Raw genomic sequence first — 20,720 nt, 5'->3', positions numbered from 1 at the left:
GCCGGGACCTGAGGAAAGTTTCGGGAAGGCTAGCCTGGGAGGCTGTACTGGTGTCCCCTGGGGATGCTCTGTTGTCAGACCCCTGTGGTCCAGTAAGTCCTCCCATCCCTCATCATTACTGCTTTTGAGACCTGTCCTTCAATAAGTGACCAGGGCTTCTCAAGAGTCTGGAAGACTAACAGCTCAAGACTCCATACCCACTTGTCTCCCTCTGACTCTTCCCTCCAACCTCCCCTTTGCTCAGATGAGTGCAGCTCCTTCACCCTCAGTAAGTTCCAGGTTAATTTTTATTCCCAAATTCTCTTCTGGCCTTTCAGGGTCTCAGGGTAGGAAAATCAGGAACAGCAGATGGTCTGGTGCTGGTTGTCGTCTTTGTAAACAGTGAAAGGATGATGCAGGGCTCAGGCTGGTCACCCATCCAGGAATCAATCAGATGAAGTCCCCTGCACATGTCCCTATCTAGATCTTCCTGAACCATTTGACTCACAGCAGATGGATGTGTCCTGGTGGCTTGGGCTTTCTTGAGGCACACCAAAAAGATGTGCTGGTTACTGGTGGGAATAAATCATGGGGGGGGGGGTGGTGTCTAGTCCCACCTTCCAACTTCCAAAGCTTATACCAGCATCGGTCCTTCCTGAATACCATTTCCCACCTTTTAGGGCCCATTCCTACCAAATGCTTTGTGCTTGGAACAGAGCCATTGAACACCTCCCCCACCCCCAGTTTTCTGGGGCTACCCTATTCTGTAATATCCCAATAAAATGGCTCAAATTCTCATTGTTCACGATAGCAGGATCTGGCCTTTTCCACACATATTTTTATGGTTTACTTTTTCTTTCTAGAAAAGAATATAAAATATATTTATTTCCAAAGTGAGTGCATACTTCAGCCTGATTCTCTGCTGTTTTGTGACTCTTCTGCCTACCCTAGTATACTGTGAGGGAATTTACAATGGAGGAAAATAATCTAAACTGTGCATAAGCTAAATGAGTTAATATATTCAAACTTTTAGAACAATGCCTGGCACAGAGTCCTCTGTGTATTAGTTGCTATTAGTTTATTATTTTCAGTGGAATGTCAGCATCACTCCTTCTAGAAATTCCTTTGCCATTCATCACCACATGCTGTTTCCCCATGGCCCTGTACAGGCCCCAGCCTCCCACTAGGGTTCTTGACCCCTCAAGACTCCTTCCCCACTTTTTTTTTCTTTTTTAAGCACACGCACAATGTTGGGAGAATATATTAAAATTTATTTTTTCTATACCAGGGGATTTGAGCCCAGGGCCTCACACGTGCTAGGCAGACTCTCTACTATCGAACAGTCTAGGGATGATTTATTTAAAAAAAAAATCCTAATCTTGAAAACTTCTTCACGCAAGTATCAGCAACAGCAGCAACAAAACCGTTATTTTTGAATAAGCCTTAAGTCAGCATGTGAATCACTTCAAAAGCAATTGCTAAGAGATTGTGAAGCCATGAAGAAAGCTAAACAGATAGAACTCATTGCCTACATGTGCTTAAGATAAATTATAATTAATTCTCAAGTAAAATGACTTTATAGTACCATTTTTCACACAAAATGTATCCTAGACTCACCTGGTAATTGGAGTGGCCACCTGTGTTCACTTAATTGACTTAATAGGAGGACAAACTTCTCTTACCTTTATTTTATTTTATTTTTCTGGTGGGGGCAGGGTACCAGGGATTGAACTCAGGGGCACTCAACCACTGAGCCACATCCCTAGCCTAATTTTTGTGTTTTATTAGAGGCAGGGACTCACTGAGTTACTTAGTGCCTTACTTTTGCTGAGGCTGGCTTTGAACTCGTGATCCTCCTGTCTCAGCCTCCCAAAGCTGCTGTCTTACCTTTATGATAGGAGATAGTTTTGCAAGTTAAACAAAGTGTTTGTCTAAGTTAGGCTCCATTCTCCAATAGAAACTGGGAGATGGAGGCTCTACTTCCCTTGGTGTGTATGTTTCAAAGAGGTTGCTCCCAGCTCCTTGCTTGAGAAAGACATTCCTGTGTAATAAAGCTTACAAAAGCTTATGTATCTTCAAAACAGATTTACACAAATTTCACAGAGACAGAAAAGAATATGGAGACTTCCTAAAGCAAATTCTTTCATGAAAAGAAAGAAGGGTGGGGAGAAGTTTCTCCCTTATTTTTGACAGAGAGAATGAAGCCTCTTGTTTTTAAAATTTTAAAATTTTGTTCTTAAATATGCCACAAGAAGAAATGAGGCCTTGATTTTGTTTTTTGTTTTTTTTTTTAAATATTTATTTATTTATTTTAGTTTTCGGCAGACACAACATCTTTGTTTGTATGTGGTGCTGAGGATCGAACCCGGGCCGCGCACATGCCAGGCAAGCGCGCTACAGCTTGAGCCACATCCCCAGCCCGAGGCCTTGATTTTGTCTTGGCCCTTTGCATAGGGAAGTCCACACTGGCACAGGTGCAACCAAAGTTAACCTCTCTTTGTCCAGACTTCTATTGCCCTGCTCTCTGCCAGTAGCTCATTCCCACATTCCCATTACTTCTCTGCACAGAACAATTTAACTTCTTGATCAAAGCATCTCTCACTAGATTATGCCCCAGGGGGTGGACCTTAGATTTCATAGCCAAAAAGACTTGTTAAAACATTTTCTAAATGTAAGAATAATTTTATCCTTTCCTTTTCTCCTGCTGCCAATATGGCTCAAAATGCAGTCAATTTGGATGATAGTTCTATTGTCTTTCTATTATTGTTTGGAGCCCTTGTATGGCATGGGGCTATATAAATTCATATTTGGTCCCTGAGGTCCTTACACATAAACATGGCATTATAAACCATGTAATTTTAAACTGTATAATCACAGAATATGATTTCGGGGCAGACACATGATCATGTATTTCCAATTAGTAATTTGGGCACCCTACATCCCAGTTTGCAGGAGGCCCAGCACTTCCTTCCTTGAATGCTGTCACTCCTTTCTGAGGCTGTACTATGGTTAGCTGGAGAACCCTTATTCTATGCAACTTAGTGGGCCATTTTCTAGTGCTGCATGGAGGCCTTGCACAGGCCACAACAGTGACATAGACTTGGTTTCCACACTCTTCACACATCCACGCATGATTGTGGTGCTAGGGGCCTGTGCCAGGGCTGTGCCTGGGCTGTGTCTAGCCTTGCCTCCTGAACTTTAGGCTTGGAATTGAGCCTGGTCATTAGACCAGATCACTTTTCTCACAGAGAGTTCTTTTTGGGATCCAGGTTTTGTGTGTGTGTGTGTGTGTGTGTGTGTGTGTGTGTGTTTTCCTGCTGGTAGACATCTAAGGAAATCTTAATCTTTCAGAGAGGACTTAATACTTGCTGAGAGCCACGGCCAAGTCTGTATGGCCCCTGGCATTTTGCCAACAGTATTGATTGACAGACGAGGCATTACTATCCGCCTCTGCCGCAACTTTTGAGTTCTCGCACTATTTTGGAGTTCTCGTGGGGATTTCCAGGGATTCCCATTGGTTGGGGAAGTGCAGGAGGAGGGAATTCCGGGAGAGATATTTCCGGCTGGGGGTTCCTGGACAAGCCTCGTGGCGTTCGGGAGGATTCCCCGGGAGCTGTGTGAAATGTTTTCCTGCAGTTTAAAAATAAAGTTTGTTCCTGCTTCAGTGGCTCGTGATTTGTGCCCAGCCAGACTGTGGCAAATACTGAACAATGTCAAAAAGAATCAGGGTCCCATTCACTTTTCTTTCATGTAGTGTCTTCAACCATTCAATCAAATTTGCTCTCTCTTCCACCTCTGCCAACTCTGGGCACCTAGGGACTGCTGGAGTGAGGAATGGGGATGGACAGGGTGGGAGTGGAAGGGGAACCTTGATGGGCCAAAAACTGGTGCCCAAGTGGGGATACTCAGGCTCAGAGAAGTTTGCCCTCAGAGAGCTGTCTAATTCAGAGAGATGGAGAGAGAGGTAGAGTTAGATATATACATAGATGATAGAGATAGATAGATAGATAGATAGATAGATAGATAAATAGATAGAAAGAAAAGCTGTAAGATTATTTTTTTTTCTTTATCCTTTGCTGCCTGTTCCCCTTTCCCCTCCTACTCTGCTACCTCAACACCAGCAGGTTTTCCCAGGTCAAGCCCAAGTTTCTATGGATTCATAGAATCATCTTCAAACATGAATACAACTTATAGAAATGGTTGGTTTGGGTTATTTAAAAAAGAAAATCCCAGCAGCGTGGGAGGCTGAGGCAGGAGGATTGCAAGTTCCAGGCCAGCTTTAGCAACCTAGCAAGGCTCTAAGCAACTTAGCAAGACCCTGTCTCTAAAAAAAAAAAAAAATAGGGCTGGGGATGTGTCTCAGTACTAAGATCGCCTATGGGTTCAATATGCAGTGTGCACATGCACACACACAAAAAAATTTGTACCACACTGTATACATTTTTCTGGATCTTGCTTTTATTACTTAAAAGATATATCTATGGAAATTTCTGAAGCTCAATAGTTACATATCTGACTTTTTTTTTAAAATTTACAATTTTTAGATGGACATAATATCTTTATTTTACATTTATGTGGTGCTGAAGATTGAACCCAGTGCCTCATGCATGCTAGGCAAGCATTCTATGACTGAACCACAACCCCATCCCCAATCTGACTTCTTTTAAGAAGATGAATGGTATTCCATTATATGACTGCTTTACAGTGTATTCAACCTTGCCTCTGATCCTGAGCATTCAGTTTCCATTTATTTTTACATATACTGAACACTACAAAGAGCATATGTGTGCCTATATCCTTATGTACTGGTGGTTTTATTTCTATAGGTTAGAGTCCAAGGAAAGGGTGGAAAGAAAGAAAGTAAAAATTTTTTGAAAAAATACAAACAAACAGCAAAGTGGAGTTGGTTTATGTGTCAGGCATAGGAATATACCCAGAGAAGACATTGACTGCATAGTTCATGTAGTCTATGGGATAAGTCAGGGATTTTTAATTGTTAAAAAGGGAGTGTTCATAATAATTATGCTAATTAAAAGTTAAAAGATGATACACTGAAGAGGCTAGAGTGAATCCCTCTAGTAAGATATATGTCTGTCAGCTTTCAGCCACTGTGACCAAATACCTGAGATAAATCAACTTATAGAAAGGAAAGGTTTATTTTGACCCACAGTTTCAGAGGTTCAATTCAAGGTTGGTTGGTTCTATTGTTTTGGGGGCTGTAGTGAGGCAGAACATCATTGCAGGAAGTGTGTATCAGAGTAAAGCTGCCCACCTCAAGGAAGATGGGAAACAAAAAAGAGGAAGAGAGAAAAGGGTCAGGGTCCAATATCCCCTTCAAGGATATGCCCCCAAATGAACTAACTTCCTTTCACTGGGCCCCATTTCCTAAAGGTTCTACCACATCCCAATAGTGCTACAGGCTGGTGATCAAGCCTTCAGCACATGGGCCTTCAGGAATATTTAGGATCCAAGCCATAATGCCAGGTTTGCACAGAGCTGAGTGAAATAAGTCCCATTGTTTTTTACTTAGGAGAGTACATTCATTCTATTACATACCTGATATGCTCAGCTCACTTCAAGTTCATGTTCACTTAATAACTTCAGCTGCTCTCATAGGCATTGCAGCATCATTCACAACAGCCAAGACATGGAAATGTTTAACCTCAGGTTGGCAAATGCTCCAAGCATAAATGTTTCCTGACCCCAATGAAAGAACTTGGTGGACTCAATGGAGAGGTTTTGGACATTTTATTACTCATGTACTCCTCGGGAGGTGGCAGGCCAGGGTACAATGGAGGGCTGCCACTCTTACAAACAGGGAACACATATGGGATAGGTCGCATGCCCATTGTGGAGACTGATTTCTTCAGATGTTTTATGAATACATTCTTTTACTTTACAACCAAGGTCACTCTGCTTTGATTCTCACCTCAAGATTGGAAATAAGGGAAGCACCCGGCTTCTCCCTTTGCTGCCACATATTTTAGAGTCATTTTTGTCTTACTGTAAGCTTTTCTAGGCACTAATTACTATTTACCCCAGCAGAAAAAACAGTGTAGGTGTTCACAGACGAATGGATAAAGAAAATGTGGTACATATAGAACATGGGACTACCAGTCAACTTTAAAAAGAAGGAAATTCTGTCATTTAAATAATATGGATGAAACTTGAGAACTCTGTGTCTATTAAAGGGAGTCAGTCCCAGAAAGACAAATAACTGAATGGTCTCACGGAGACCCAGAATCTACAGAAAAGGTGAACACATAGTAATAGTAACATGGTGGTTACCAGTGGGTAGAGATTTGGAGAAAGGGGAAATACTGGTCAAAGTCTACAAAGCTTCAGTTACAAGATGAGTAAGGACTGGGGGCTTAATATAGAGTGTGGTGATTTTAGTTAATCATAATTTTTTCTATCTATGCTTTTAAAATTTGTTCTAATTAGTTCTATATGACAGTAGAATGCATTTTTACACATTGTATACAAATGGAGCATAACTTCTCATTACTCTGTCTGTACATGGAACAGAGTCACACCAGTAGGGTAATCATACATGTATTTAGGTTAATAATGTCTGTCTCATTCTAGTGCCCTTCCCATCCCCACTGCACCACCCCTCCCTTAATTCCCCTCTGCACAATCCAAAGTTTCTTTATTCTTCTCTACTGCCCCCCAACCATAAGCATACACTTAACAGAGAAAACATTCAGCTTTTGGTATTTGGGGATTGGCTTATTTCACTTAGCATGATATTCTCCAGTTCTATTCATTTACCTGCAAATGTCATAATTTCCTTCTTCTTTAAGGCTGACTAATAGTCCATTTGTATGTAACAGCATTTTCTTTATCCAGTCATCTGTTGAAGGGCATCTAGGTTGGTTCCATAGTTTAGCTATTGTGAATTGAGCTGCTATAAACATTGATGTGGCTGCGTCACTGTAGTATGCTGATTTTAAGTCCTTTGAGTATAAACCGAGGAGTGGGATAGCTGAGTCAAATGGTGGTTCCATTCCAAGGTTTCTGAGGAATCTCCATTCTGCTTTCCAGAGTGGTTGCACCAATTTGAAGTCCCACCAGCAATGTGTGATTGTACCTTTGTTCCCATATCCTCACCAACACTTACTGCTTGTATTCTTGACAGTTGCCATTCTGACTGGAGTGAGCTGGAATCTCACTACAGTTTTGATTTGCATTTCTCTAATTGTTAGAGAGGATTAATATTTTTTCATGTTTGTTGATCAATTTCTTCTGTGAAGCATCTGTTCAGTTTCTTAGCCCATTTATTAATTTGGTTATTTGTTTTTTCGGTGTTAAGTTTTTTGAGTTCTTTATATATCTTGGAGATTATGTGGTAAAGATTTTCTATCTGAGGTGCATTTGGTAAAGATTTTCTTCCATTCTGTAGGCTCTGTCTTTACATTGTTGATAGTCTCCTTTGCTGAGAAGAAGCTTTTTAGTTTGATACCATTCCTTTTATTGATTCTTGATTTTATTTCTTGTTCTTTAGGATTCTTGTTGACGAAGTCAGTTCCTAAACTGACATGATGGAGAGTTGGGCCTACACTTTCTTCTAGGAGGTGCAGGGTCTCTGGTCTAAAGCCTAGGTTCTTGATCCACTTTGAGTTGAGCTTTGTTCAGGGTGAGAGATGGGGGTTAAATTTCATCCTACTATATATGGATTTCCAGCTTTCCAACCACCATTTGTTGAATAGGCTGTCTTTTCTCCAATGTATGTTTATGATGCTTTTTTTTTTTTTTTTTAGTATGAGGTAACTGTATTTATGTGGGTTTGTATCTGTGTCTTGTATTCTGTTCCATTGGTTTTCATGTCTGTTTTGGTGCCAATACCATCCCATTTTTGTTACCATAGCTCTGCAGTATAGTTTAAGTCCTGGTATTGTGATATCTTCTGCTCCATTCTTCTTGATACTTATTGCTTTGGCTACTCTGGGCCTCTTTTTTTTTTCCAAATGAATTTTACGATTGCTTTTTCTAGTTCTATGAATAATGTCATTGGAATTTTAATAGGAATTGTATTAAATCTGTACAGCACTTTTGGTAGTAAGGTCATTTTGACAATACTAATTCTGCCTATCCAAGGACACAGGAGATCTTTCCATCTTCTTAGGTCTTCTTCAAATTCTTTCTTTAGTATTCTGTAGTTTTCATTGTAGAGGTATTTTATCTCTTTTGTTAGATTTATTCCCAAGTATTTTATTTTTTTTGAGGTTATTGTGAATGGAGTAGTTTTCCTAATTTCTCTTGCAGTGGCTTCATTGCTTATTTATAGAAATGCATTTGATTTATGGGTCTTGATTTTATAACCTGCTACTTTGCTGAATTCATTTATTAGTTCTAAAAGTTTTCTGGTGGAATTTTTTGGATCTTCTAAAATATAGAATCAATCATAATGTTTTGTATTCTTGAAATTTGCTAAGATAGAAGAGCTCAAACATTCTCACCACAACTTTACAAAAAGGTAACTAGGTGAATGGTGGACATGTTTATTAATTTGATTGTGGGAATCATTTCATGATGTATATATATATCAAAACATTACAGAGCCTAAAATATACAACTTTTATTTGTGAATTATACCTCAATAAAGCTGGAGTGAAAATTTTAGCTGTTTATAAACAGTTGTAGAGAAACAATGTGTTTGGTTTAGCTCTCTCATGGCCAGTGCTGCTGAAGGTTTTTTTTTTTTTTTTTTAACATGGGATTGCTGGGGAAGAGACTGTATACGGGGACCCTGAGTTTGTCTAGGGCATGGTAGAGGACAGTTTCATAGAGAGATAGAACCAGAATGCATACTGGAGTGTAGTACATCTTCCAATAAACAAGTCTGTGAAGGGAAAAAGAAAGAGAACCAGAATTGAAGAAGGTAACTAGGAGGGCAAGAGGGAGAGGTGAGGCACAGGAAGAGCCAGGGTGTAAAAGATGAGAGGAGAATCTTGTGGGAGGAGAAAAATCCCAAGAATGTGCAGAGGAACTGGCCTCCCATGGTGCATTCTGAAAGTGGGTGGGACAGCAATATCTTAGATATTATTAATATCTAAGATATATTAATAATATAATATTATTATATATTATATTATTATTATAATGGTCTGTGTCTCTCCATAAGGCCACAGTAGGTAAACAGATATTAAGATATTAATTAAGATACTAAAATTTTATGAGTTGGGGGCAGGGATCTATTAGAAAAAATGTCTTAAGGCTCCACAAAGCGGGTAGTAATTGCTGGGAGCCATTAGCCAAGTAGGTATGACAATTTCCTTGCCAGCGTACCCCATGTTGCTTAGTGGAAGGACTCGTGGAAATAGGACATTTTGCAGTGACATTGCATGTAGGTGACCTTGCTCAAGGACCAGGGTGGATTAGGGTGTTCCCGGTTTAGGATAATCGGGTTTAGGGCGTTCCAGGTTTAAGATTATTCCTGCTGGGAATAGGGCATATCCTGCTGCCTGAGTTCCCCTTGAGTTCTCACGGGATTCAGACAGTATATTTTGGGAGACAGAAGCCCAGTGGATGTGAATTTGGGCAGAGAACGTGGATTTCCCCAGAACGTGTTTGTAGACGGCTGGTGTGAGTTCGGGAATAAAGAGTTGCTGTTTGAATCTACAAGCTGTGTGGTGGCTCGTGATTGTGTGCCCAGCCAGACTGCGGCATTTGTGCCCAGCCAGACTGCGGCAAGTAATGACAAAAAGGTAGAGAAGGATGGCCTCAAATAGTAGAGACAACTCTTCCTTTTAAACAAAAGGGAACAAATGACATTGGCAGCAAATAAACCAGAAAATTAGGTGTGGAGAAATATCCCGTCTGATGATTTGTACTTATTGTATGAGGTGGTTGGTAAGGAGCTGGCTTCTGAGAGTCAAGGGAGCTGTGGGGGCATTTCAGAAATATAAGGAGAGTGGAGAGAGTTTGAATAGACTGAGGATGTTATGCTCGAATTCGGACAGTAACCCTCAGGGGACAGTCTTCAACTTCCCAGACTTACTCAAAATTGGCCTCCTAGATCCAACCTGACTCGATTTACTTATCTACACTATCTATCTATCTGGCTTCATTCCCCCCCTCTAATTTTAGGAACTCCTTATTGCTGTAAGGAGAAGGGGCAACGGCTCATATGGGCTGCTTCAGAGCTGAAAGGGGGCATTGAACATGAGGGGGCTCGACACTGTGGGGGATGCTGTGGGGGATGTGAGTTCCCTTTTAGAAGTCGTTCCATTTGAAGTCTGGTTGGGGAAAAACAGGTTGTCATCTGGGAATGGGTGCTTCTATGAGAGAAACAAAAGCCATGGGTACTGAATAAATGTTGCAGCAGCTGGAACATGTCACTGTGTAGAAGTTCCCTCACCAGGCTTTAACATCCCCAGTTATCAGGACTGTAAACATAACATTTAACTTTTAGTGTTACAGATGTCCTCCCCCATAAGATACAGTTTAATAATTTAATGTCATCTAATCTTACAAAATCCTTTTACTATTATGACCTCTGCCTAATAGACAAAACTTTAATTCTGTTACTTAGGGCTGCATAATCATACTAGCAAACACCAAGCCTACCTGTGTAGGTTAGGAATATCTGTAAGCCTTAAACTAAAAATTACTCTGGCAATTCCTTTTGATAGTTATCAGGCATTCCTGCCTAAGAATCTCTTTTGTAACCTCCAGTCTTACTTATTCTTGGAGACTAACACAAGGTGTATACCTTAAGTTACATTTAACTATTATTATTATTAAAAATGCCCAGGAATAACTATGTTTTGGTTTTAACTGTCTTTGCTAAGTGTTAAAGATGAAGCAGTCAGTCTATTATTAACAGTCAGCTGAGTTTCCATGGGAGTCCTGGGGGAACTTTACAGCAGCTTTTCAGTTCTGCTAGTGCCATTTGTGCTAGGATGGGTCCAGGTCTTGCTTGACCATGTGGCTTCCCTTGGAAGCATCAGGGGTGTCTCCCTTCTCCGGTGACCCTCCTCTTCATAGTAAATGCACTGATTGGCTTTCTGTTCTCCAGTGGTCTCATTAATCTCCCTGATCGGGAGGTTATGTGGCCCAGAGTTGCAAAGCTCTTTAGAGAAGTCCCCTTTTCCCTGGATTCAGACTGACTCAGAGGGCAAGAGCCAAATATTGGTTTTCTTGGCCCTTTTAATTTAATTTAAAAATTTAATCTTAAACATCCAGCAAACAAATTTCAACAGCCTTATATTAAGAGTACTGGGCTTTAAGGTCTATTTCTCTATCCTGTAGGTGATAATTCATTATCTTAAACTAACCCAGGTTGTGTGTTCTAAAAGCAGTACCTCTGCAAAACATTAACAAGCAATCTTTAGACTATTTGTAAGAAAACTACAAAACAAAATTAACAAGAGTAAAAACATACTTAGTTCATGTAATAGCTACCTTGAACTTGGCAGAGTTATAAATTATATTCCCCTGTTTGAGATCCTTGACAAAAAATAACTTTTGGACATAACTTTAAATGTACTGAAATCTGGCCTACTTCTTTTGTAGTCATTCTCACATGTAGTAAGATGGGACACAGAGCCTTATCTCAGGTAAGGTGGGGCTCTTCATAAATCTTAGTGCTCTAGTTCTGAAGCTAATCTTTGCTTTCAAAACATCATTTTATAAAGCCTACATAAATTGTTGCTCAAGTTCACATGAATATTAGCTAACACAATATAATATAACATCTAAAACATAAATTAAAGAAAGGCTGAAAGCTTTTAACCTTTTGTAGAAAAGTAGCAAAGTACTTTTGTGTTTTACAATATTAACCTTACATAGATTAGGCTCTCATTAACTTAAAAATACATTTAAATTGTACCTCAGTGTAAAAAGTAACATAAAACTTTACATATCCTATTGATAACAGGTCCAGTTTTAGAACATCAAATGATATAAATAAATCTCCAATATATTAACTTAAAAATACATTTAAATTGTACCCCAGTGTAAAAAGTAACATAAAACTTTACATAGCCTATTGATAACAGGTCCAGTTATAGAACATCAAATGATATAAATAAATCTCCAATATGTTTTTCTTTTAAGCCTAAAATTGCCATACAACTTTAGAACATCAGCTTGATACAATGCTCTTTTAAAGCTTCTACCTTACAGACTTGTATACTTGGAAGATATGAACACATTAATAGCACCACAATTACATTGATGTTTTTGTATTAACCAAGTTTAGCTTTTAAAGAAATAACATATTACAATATTGCAAAATAACAGTTGTTGTTTAACTATAGTTGTATAATTTTTAATTTCTTTAAGATTACTTGCTCAAAAACCTTGCATATATAACCGACTTACACCTTCTTTATCATTTACTTAAACCCTCTTATTTACTTAATCACATAGACTCTCTTATCCAGAAACACATTTTCCTTCTATTAAATCCAAACCTAGAATCTTCTAATTTCTCTTTTCCATCTGTTAACCTCCTTTTCTGTTCACATTTTGCAACAATCCTTGTAAATTTCTGAATTTAGGTAGATTATTTCATAGACATCAACATTTTATTAGTTTTTTTGAACACCTAGAAAAACCTGTAAGCTTAATTTTAAAGACACTTCACTTTCATCTGTTTACCCAATTTAAATTGAACTGTTTAAATCATGTGAATCAAAGATGTTTGGATCCATTTTTAAAAAATTTTATGAAGCTCCTCATATATCTGCCAATTGTCATATCATGTGCATGATATATGGACATACTCACATACAGACATACAACACATAACACAAGTGTGCACACATAAAACAATAGTAAAGGCCTTGTAGCTTTTCGCAGGTGAAATCTCCATTGCAATGTTCAAAAATTCCACAGTTGATCAAAAATAGAACTGATCAGAAAAACATTAACCTAGGTCTGTAGGATCAAAATCATGAGCTCAAAAAATACAGAATCTAAGAAAAAGCAAGGGTTCTAGAAAAAATGACTGGCTGGTAATTAAAAATTACCATAAAATTTACTTTTTTGGTTTAGTCTAGTTTGAGTTCAGGTAAAAAGACACCTTCACTTTTTTTTCCCTTGAGCCTCAGATCAGTCTCCTACTGAGCTTGAAGGCTTCTTCTATTTGCATTTCAACTTAAGTCCTGGCTGAGGTCTGGAAGGAGCAGGGAAAACTGCTATTCTGAGCAGAAGCCTCATGCCTAAGGCATTTTAACCTTAAGTCATAATTTTCAGGTTTGGATGTTGAAAATTATGATACAAGTTTAAGATAAAATTCACAAAATTTCATACTTTTACATCTTGTTTTGCCAAAGAAAAACATTTTCCTACACTAGAAAAACTTGCTCACACAAAACTGAAAATAGGATCTTACTTGATAATATAAAAGCTACCATCAGAAGAAATCCCTTCAGGATCATTAAGCCACTTCCTATGCTCTGAAGTTCCTATAGTATTAAGTTCCAAAAGGGAACCACACACACTACCATCTATATCCAAAATTAAGCTTTAAAAATTCCCAAGACTGTTGCTATTTAATGTCATTTCAATAAGCCAGACCAACGGTCCCAATCCAACACTTTCCTTTCCTAAATCCTACATACTGAGGGAAACAGATACCATACCATGATTTCATATCCTTGCCCAAATTAATGCACTGGTACACCTAGGGAAATCTTCCCAGGCTACCCAGTTCAAAAATTGGTGAGAAAACTGAATGATTGGGAGTTACTTGCCAACTTGGAAGTAGAGTTCTTTAGTTTTCTATCCTAAGTATTTAAGTTCTCTGGCATGAATTATCTGAAATCATAAACTAAACAATTACCTAAACCCAACTTTTAACTGCAAGATTGTGCAATGCTTCAAAAACCCAGATACCAGATTCTTACAATAAAACATCATCTTTTAGATACACATTCATCCAAGATCATCCCCAAGAAACAATCAATAATAACCTTTAAAATAGACAGACCGGTTAAGAGAAAAATCTCCCCAACTTTCCAACTCCCATTTAATTATGACTCCTACACCAGTTGCACCATAGATGTCCCTACGAGTGGACCAGATATTCTCACAGAGGGGCAACCAGAAGTATAAAATCAAGGGTCTTGGTGAGGTGACTTTACTGCATTCAGTGTATCCCCTCCCCCCCTTTTTTTTTAAGTAGACAGAGGTGGAGTAATCCTTATAGTGCAGGGAAGGAAGGAGGGAGTTCCCCGAAGCAAAAGGGCTTCAGCAGCTGCTGGGAGTCCCTCAGTCCTTCCTTTTACTTACAGGATTAGCTCCTCTGGTTTGGTCCAACCCCAGGCACCAGGCATGCTCCATATCTCCTAACTTTTCAGTAGTCAGCTCTCAGAAAGTTCATCTTATATCCTTGGCATGCAGTTGTTTGGGGCGCTAGGCTTCCCCAAGAAAGCAGAGTGGGGGCTCCCCTAGAGTCCCATCTGGGGTGCCAAAATTTGTGACTGAAAGTTTGGTTCCTGTCCTCAAAGCCAATTAATGCCAATTTAATAATGAGGACGGGGTTTTGAGAAAAAAAAAAAAAGGGCGATACCAAAGTTCTTAGATCCCCAGCAGGCCTTTCCCTCTGCAGTGTGTGCACTCAAGCCAACTATGGGAAGAAAAGAAAACATTGCTTCCCTAATCCCATTTAACAAAGGGGAGTAAAGTTTATCAAAGTTCTTTAAAACACAGCTAAAAGGGGTGTAAAAGGTGAGAACAGAAAAGCTGGCGGTTCTATTGACTTTTGGTCCCTTACAGGGAAGCAGGAGAAGCATACTAGGGACATTTTCAGGCTAGAATTTAGCTAAAGTTATTTCTACACATCTAAGGCAGATTGGAACTTGGGACACTGCATCTGTCCAAAGTAAAACAATGCCATCACACTTAACAGAGACACAGACAAAAAGACACACAAAGACAGATTCCCTTTTCAGATTGTTGAAAAAACGGAAGTGGGGTGCTGGCCCCAAGCCAACTGGGGCCTTCCCTTCAGACAAACAGATTGGGGGAGTATCCCCCTCAGATTGGGTCTGACAACTCCAGATTGGGAGATTAGTTCCCTTGCCAGGGTGTTGGGGTAAAGGCAGACAGGACAATAGAAACAAAAACACATAACACAGTATTTGCAGCACAGCCACAGAATTCGCAGCGCGGCGTGGATTGCTACCCAGAAACCAAAATCAGGGGCAGATGGAGGATCCGTTAGCTACAAAATACTTTACTAGGGCTGGGGATGTGGCTCAAGCGGTAACGTGCTTGCCTGGCATGTACGGGGCACTGGGTTCGATCCTCAGCACCACATAAAAATAAAATAAAGATGTTGTGTCCACCGAAAACTGAAAAATAAATATAAAAAAAATAAAAAAAAAACTTTACAAAATACTTCACGAAATACTTTACTAAAGGCAATACACTCAGAACCCAGAAAGCGGCTGGGGACGTCTTCCACAAACCCCACAAACCTTCCGTGTGTCCACTTGGGACCTTTTGCCAACCACACAATACAGAACCAGAACCTGCAGGCAACCAGAGTACAGAAAACTACAGATCGACAATGCCTTTACTTACCGGCCAGGTTTTCATCACCCCTCCATCGGGGTGTCTGAGTAGGCTTATAAGGGGGATCCCGGACGAGCCCCCATATGTTATGCTCGAATTCGGGACCCCCAAAAGACCACCAGAGACCAAGATCGATGTAAGCAGCAAAGAGGTATTTATTGCGAGCTAGCTCGGTCCTCTGCGTGCATACACAGCAACTGGTGACGCTGAGAGGCCCTGAGCCCAGGGTTTTCAGCAGTTTTTATACATTCTTTGGAGAAGGCAGGGACTTCACATACGTCATAGCATCTTTTAGCAACTCATCACACACCGCAGGAAAATCATAAAACAATTCTAAAACATGATTAGCACATTCACTGGCGGGAACAAATTGGGTAGGGATGATTGGCTAGTATAAGAGGGGGATTTGTTTGAACTGATTGGTTTAAGCCATGAGGGAGTATGTGCTGAACTACATGGTTCCCAACATGTTATCAAACATCATAAACTACTGGGAGGGTTATCTGGCATCTCAGGTACTTCCCTGTCTCATGCTGATTGGTGGCTGCCAGGGGGTTGCTATGGGTCCCCACCTAGCCTGACTGAATCAGGGACACGTGGTGCAACAGATCTCTCCTGTTATTTGTAGATAAACAACTCAGCAGGGTGGGTATGTGCCTAGGAGTGCTCTGTGGGTTTTTCCAAGGACAAGGGTCACGCCCCCTTCCTTGGACAGGCTTTGTTCTGAGGTAGAGGCTGGTTTTTCAAGGAAAATAAAAGAGAATCTGGGTGCAGGGGTGCACCCCTGTAATTTCAGCTACTTGGGAGGCTGAGGTGGGAGGATTGCTTGAGCCCAGGAGTTCTGGGCCAGCCTGAGCAGTGTAGCAAGACCCCATCTCTTAAAAAAGAAAGAAAGAAGAAGAGAAAGAAAGATGGAGGGCGGGAAGGGGCAGGAGAAAGTGAAGAAAATAAGAGAAATAGCTGATTGGGAAATTTGTGATAGACGTGCTGGGCATGTTTGAGACCCTAGAAAAAGTTGGTGACCATGAGTTTAACTGTTTGTCTAGGAGTTTGATTTTCCTAGGGGATTGACTGCTTGATTTGTGCCACAGTACACATAAAAAACCAAACTCCTCAAAATATCAAGGGTGGAACAGCATCCCAGGCTTTGCCTGGTGGAGGTTGACGTGAGCCCTTCCCTTGTCCTTATCTTCCTGGACAGCAGTGGTAGATAGAGCAGGGATGAATACTGGGCCCCATTCTTATTTGTTATCAAGATCGGCAATGCAACCAAGGTGTCAAGAGAGTCTTCCTAGGTACACTTCTAAACCACTTCACTTACTTGTTCTGGAGCTGGCTCTAACCTTGACATTCTTTAAAGAGATTGGGAAGGTCACCCTGGTACTCTAGTGTTCACTCCTCAGGGACCCAACAGCCAACCCTTAGATTCTCTTTTGAGGATGAGAAAAGAAGGTCAGTTCCAGGGTACATTAAGCTTCTCATTTTGTTTTGGAGAGGCCAAGGTTTGTGGACAAGTAAGCTGTGGCGTCTAGCAGAGGACACAGGGAGTAAACAGCTCCACCCTTCTCTGGGACCCCTGCCAACATCCTGTATCAACTTCTGCTGTTTATCTTTCTCTTCGCTCTGAAGTTTACCTTATAATCCCACATTTCTCAGGCTTCTTAAACTGGTTTTTAGAGAATTTCCATGTCTTGTCTACAGCTGATGGTCTCTTCATGCCACCCTGCGTTGAACCAGAATTGACAGTCATTCCTGACACTGTGCCACGTGACACTTACTGAAGATCTGCAGGGACAGGAACTGGGGTGAGGTGAGCGAGGCACTTGATTTGAGTGCAACATTTAAGTAGGTCCCAAGAAACTCAGTAATCAAGATAAATACTATTTGTAAAGTGTTAAATATTTTAACACATCATTTTAAAAGTCAAAATTAAGGCAAATACTTATGATGGACAAACTTAAAATTTTAAGTAAGGACAGGATTTAATATAAAACTTGATGTTAGCCATTTATATTATTAAGATACCTCTGACTGACTAGACCTACATCATCTGCATTTCCAGGTGTCTTATTGCGGAAATGTTTTACCTTTTTTAATTTTTAATTTTGTGGTACTTGAGATTGAACCCAGGGCCTTGTGCATGCTAGGCCAGTACTATACCACTAAGCTACAACTCCAGCCCTTTTATCTTTGTTCTCTTTATTTCCAGGCCTTCCCCCCAGCAATGCCATAATATAGGAAAGTCAGTCTTCTTCTTTTTTACTTTTTTATGGTGCTGGGACTCAAACTAGGACACCATGCATGCCAAGCACATGCTGTACCACTGAGCCAATCCCCAATTGTAGTATTTTAAAAATTTTATTATGTAAAACTTATCAGTCATTGTCTCATCTCCTTTCCAAACTCTGCTTTGCCTCCTGGCTTTCCAAAACCAAAATGGCTCTTTAAGATATTTTGTAAATAATGGGCTATCTACTTCCTACTTTAGCAATGTAAATAATTGATTTTTCAAAACCAAATTCTCAGGCATCACTATCTTTTCCACCCGAGTCTATAAACCAAAGGCAGAGGTTGACTATCTTATTATTCATATTTTTTTTTTTTTTGTGTGTGTGTGTGTGTGTGTGACTAGGGATTGAACCTAGTGCCTTCCCAGCCCTTTTTGTTTTTTATTTTGACACAGGATCTCCTCAATTGGAAGGCCAGCCTCAAATTTGTGATCCTCCTGCCTCAGCTTCCTGAGTAGCTGGGATTATAGGCCTGCACCACTATGCCCAGCTCATTGTCCAATCTTTCTTTGACTCTTCAGTGTTGTTTTCTGCCTTCATCACTATAATGAATCCACTCCCGAAGCTTACTTATGGTCTCTTCATTCTTAAATCCATTGGTTGTTGTAAAAGATTTACCACTTTAACTAGGACTGTCCTGAGGATATGTGGAGTCTCAGGCAAATGTTTTTGGCAGGCCCCTATCAATGTAAATTATTTGTTTAAAAACACAATAATTTCATGGGCCCATATGAAGTATGATGATTTAGCAGTGAATATATAGAATAATGGATAGTGAGGTAGTACTTACATTGCTTATTCGATGCCCATTACACCTGGAGCTTGGCATAAGTTCTTGTTCTAGTAGTCTTTTGAGAAGGGGTGCTTAAAAGTTCTATTTTTTGAGGTCTTGCATATTTGAACATGTTTTTATTCAACTCACACTTGATTGGTAATTTGCCTAGGAATAGAACTGTAGATGGAGAAATAAACTTACCTTAGAATTTTGGGGGTATTTTTGTAAGTGAAAATAAAGGCAAAGCTCTTTAACAAAGAAACCTCAAAATACAGCAACTTAAACGTCTGATTAGTAGTTCCTATATCGTCATTGTGTCTTCTAATCTCTATCTCCTGGTCTTCTCCATTACTTTCTTGGAGAAGTCTCTTTACTGTTGAATTCATTTTTTTTTTTCTGATATGGAATCATCTCTATCATGTTTTTCATTACTTTCAGAAAACATCCTGTTCTTATTTCAAGGATGTTAAATCTTCTCCAATATCTCCAAACAGTAATTATAGCTTAATAAAATCTTATTCCTACACTGTCCCACCTTCTTCTGAGGCCCTTCCTTTTTTAAATGTCTGATGATCCTTGGCTTTTTCTTCATATTTAAGAGTGAGGCAACAAAAAAGGTAATTGTGATCATTGGTGGGGGTTTTCAGAATATGGGCAAAGACCTGGTTATTTGGCATGGGACCTTCCCTGGCCAGTACCTATAGGTCTTTTTTATTAGGATGCTTGGTTTCTCCAGAGACCAATCATCTAATTTCCTATTTGGGGGGTAAAGCCTGACCATTAGTATTTGAAAGATGACTGAGGACTCAATATTTAATGTGTTGGCTTCCACTAGACTGTTTTCAATAAAACACATCCACTTGCTGTCCCAATTCCAGATCTTTCTGCTTCATCACAGAATAAACTCCAAGACTTCTGTTGTGAATAAGGAGGGACAATTGACGAACTGAGATGATGAAGGAATATGGGAGCCATTTGCTTTTCAGACAGATTTTCAATCAATTCTACTGTGTCCAGCCTCAACTTGTATTCCTACCTTCATAGGTTATTGGTACTTCAATTCCTGAATCTTACTGAGTATCTGTGCTTATTGGCCCACCCATACATTGTAAGCATATGATTTTTTTAAACATTTTCTGGCTTGTTAAATTAATTACCACGTGTCCATCTGTTTTTAACTTCCAAAATGCAGATGTTTTTTCTTATCTACTCTTATGTCATCTCCAATTTTCTTTTTACTAGTTAATCCACCAATTGGCATTTTAATGGGGGAGGAGGAGAGAAAAAAAGGAGGCAGAGATTTGAGCTTTCAGAATTAACTACAAGGGCATTATTTTGTTAACTAGTTCCTGTTTTCCATTTTTTCCCCCTTAGTCTCTCCTTTTTGGACTTTTAGATGGATTTTTGAACTTTTGAAGCTACCCTCTGCATTTCTCAGTGCTTTCTTCCTCAAGTTTCAAAGATTTATTTCTGATGTTGCATTTTCAGAGAATTTCTTGGTCAAATCTTCCAACCTGCAAGTTGACTCTTCAAGTTTGTCCATCCTGCCAATAATTTAATTTCAACAATTATCATTTTTCTACTTCCACGGTCTCTGCTTCATTTATTAACTTCCTGTTCCTAGTTCATGATGATACTACCCATCCTTATCTTTTTGAAAATATTAATTATACTTATTTTAAAGTCCTGTCTGACACTTTTCAGTTCTATTTCATTGAGTTTACATTCCTTTAATTTTTTGAGCTGATGTCTCTCTTATGGTGTTACAAACTTCTCAACCATTTGGTGATTCTTTTTTTTTGTGTGTGTGTGCACTCTTCTTCATGATTGATGCTATTTACTAGAATGTCTGACATCTGGCTTTCACAGCCCAGTTGGTTGGAGGGGCTGTTGTCACTGTCAGGATTGCATACCATATGTGTTTTAACTGAAAATTTTAAGTGAATGGGTTGTGCTGCTAGTGAGGTACATGGGAAGTTTGTGTGCAGGGTGCAATTGCTCCATGGTCTCTGTGGATATCTCCCATGGCATAGTCTTGATTCCTCCTGAGAAGGAAGTCTTTTATATATTTCTATTGAGGTCCTAGGTTATAATTTCCTATTTAAATTTGCTCTAGTGTGAGATTTTTGTCTTTTAGCAAGTTTTCA

At 39.6% G+C, this 20,720-nt stretch overlaps 1 long non-coding RNA gene across 5 annotated transcripts in view; it reads left to right on the top strand.

The window, feature by feature from the left end:
• LOC125615018 overlaps window positions 1-20,720 on the top strand; it is a 111,277-nt gene that overhangs the window by 14,172 nt on the left and 76,385 nt on the right. For 2 of the 5 annotated variants that reach the window (XR_007345580.1, XR_007345583.1), the window contains exon 4: window positions 17,212-17,320. The exons of the other annotated variants lie outside the window; for them this stretch is intronic. This is a non-coding gene — a long non-coding RNA (uncharacterized LOC125615018). The remainder of the gene's footprint in view (window positions 1-17,211; window positions 17,321-20,720) is intronic. 5 annotated transcript variants of the gene reach the window in all.

The sequence above is a fragment of the Marmota marmota genome, unplaced genomic scaffold (genome assembly GCF_001458135.2).
Source record: "Marmota marmota marmota unplaced genomic scaffold, marMar, whole genome shotgun sequence".
In the NCBI taxonomy this organism is placed as follows: domain Eukaryota; kingdom Metazoa; phylum Chordata; class Mammalia; order Rodentia; family Sciuridae; genus Marmota; species Marmota marmota.
Note: the sequence above shows the minus strand (reverse complement) of the source record. Positions and strands in the feature narration are given on the sequence as shown.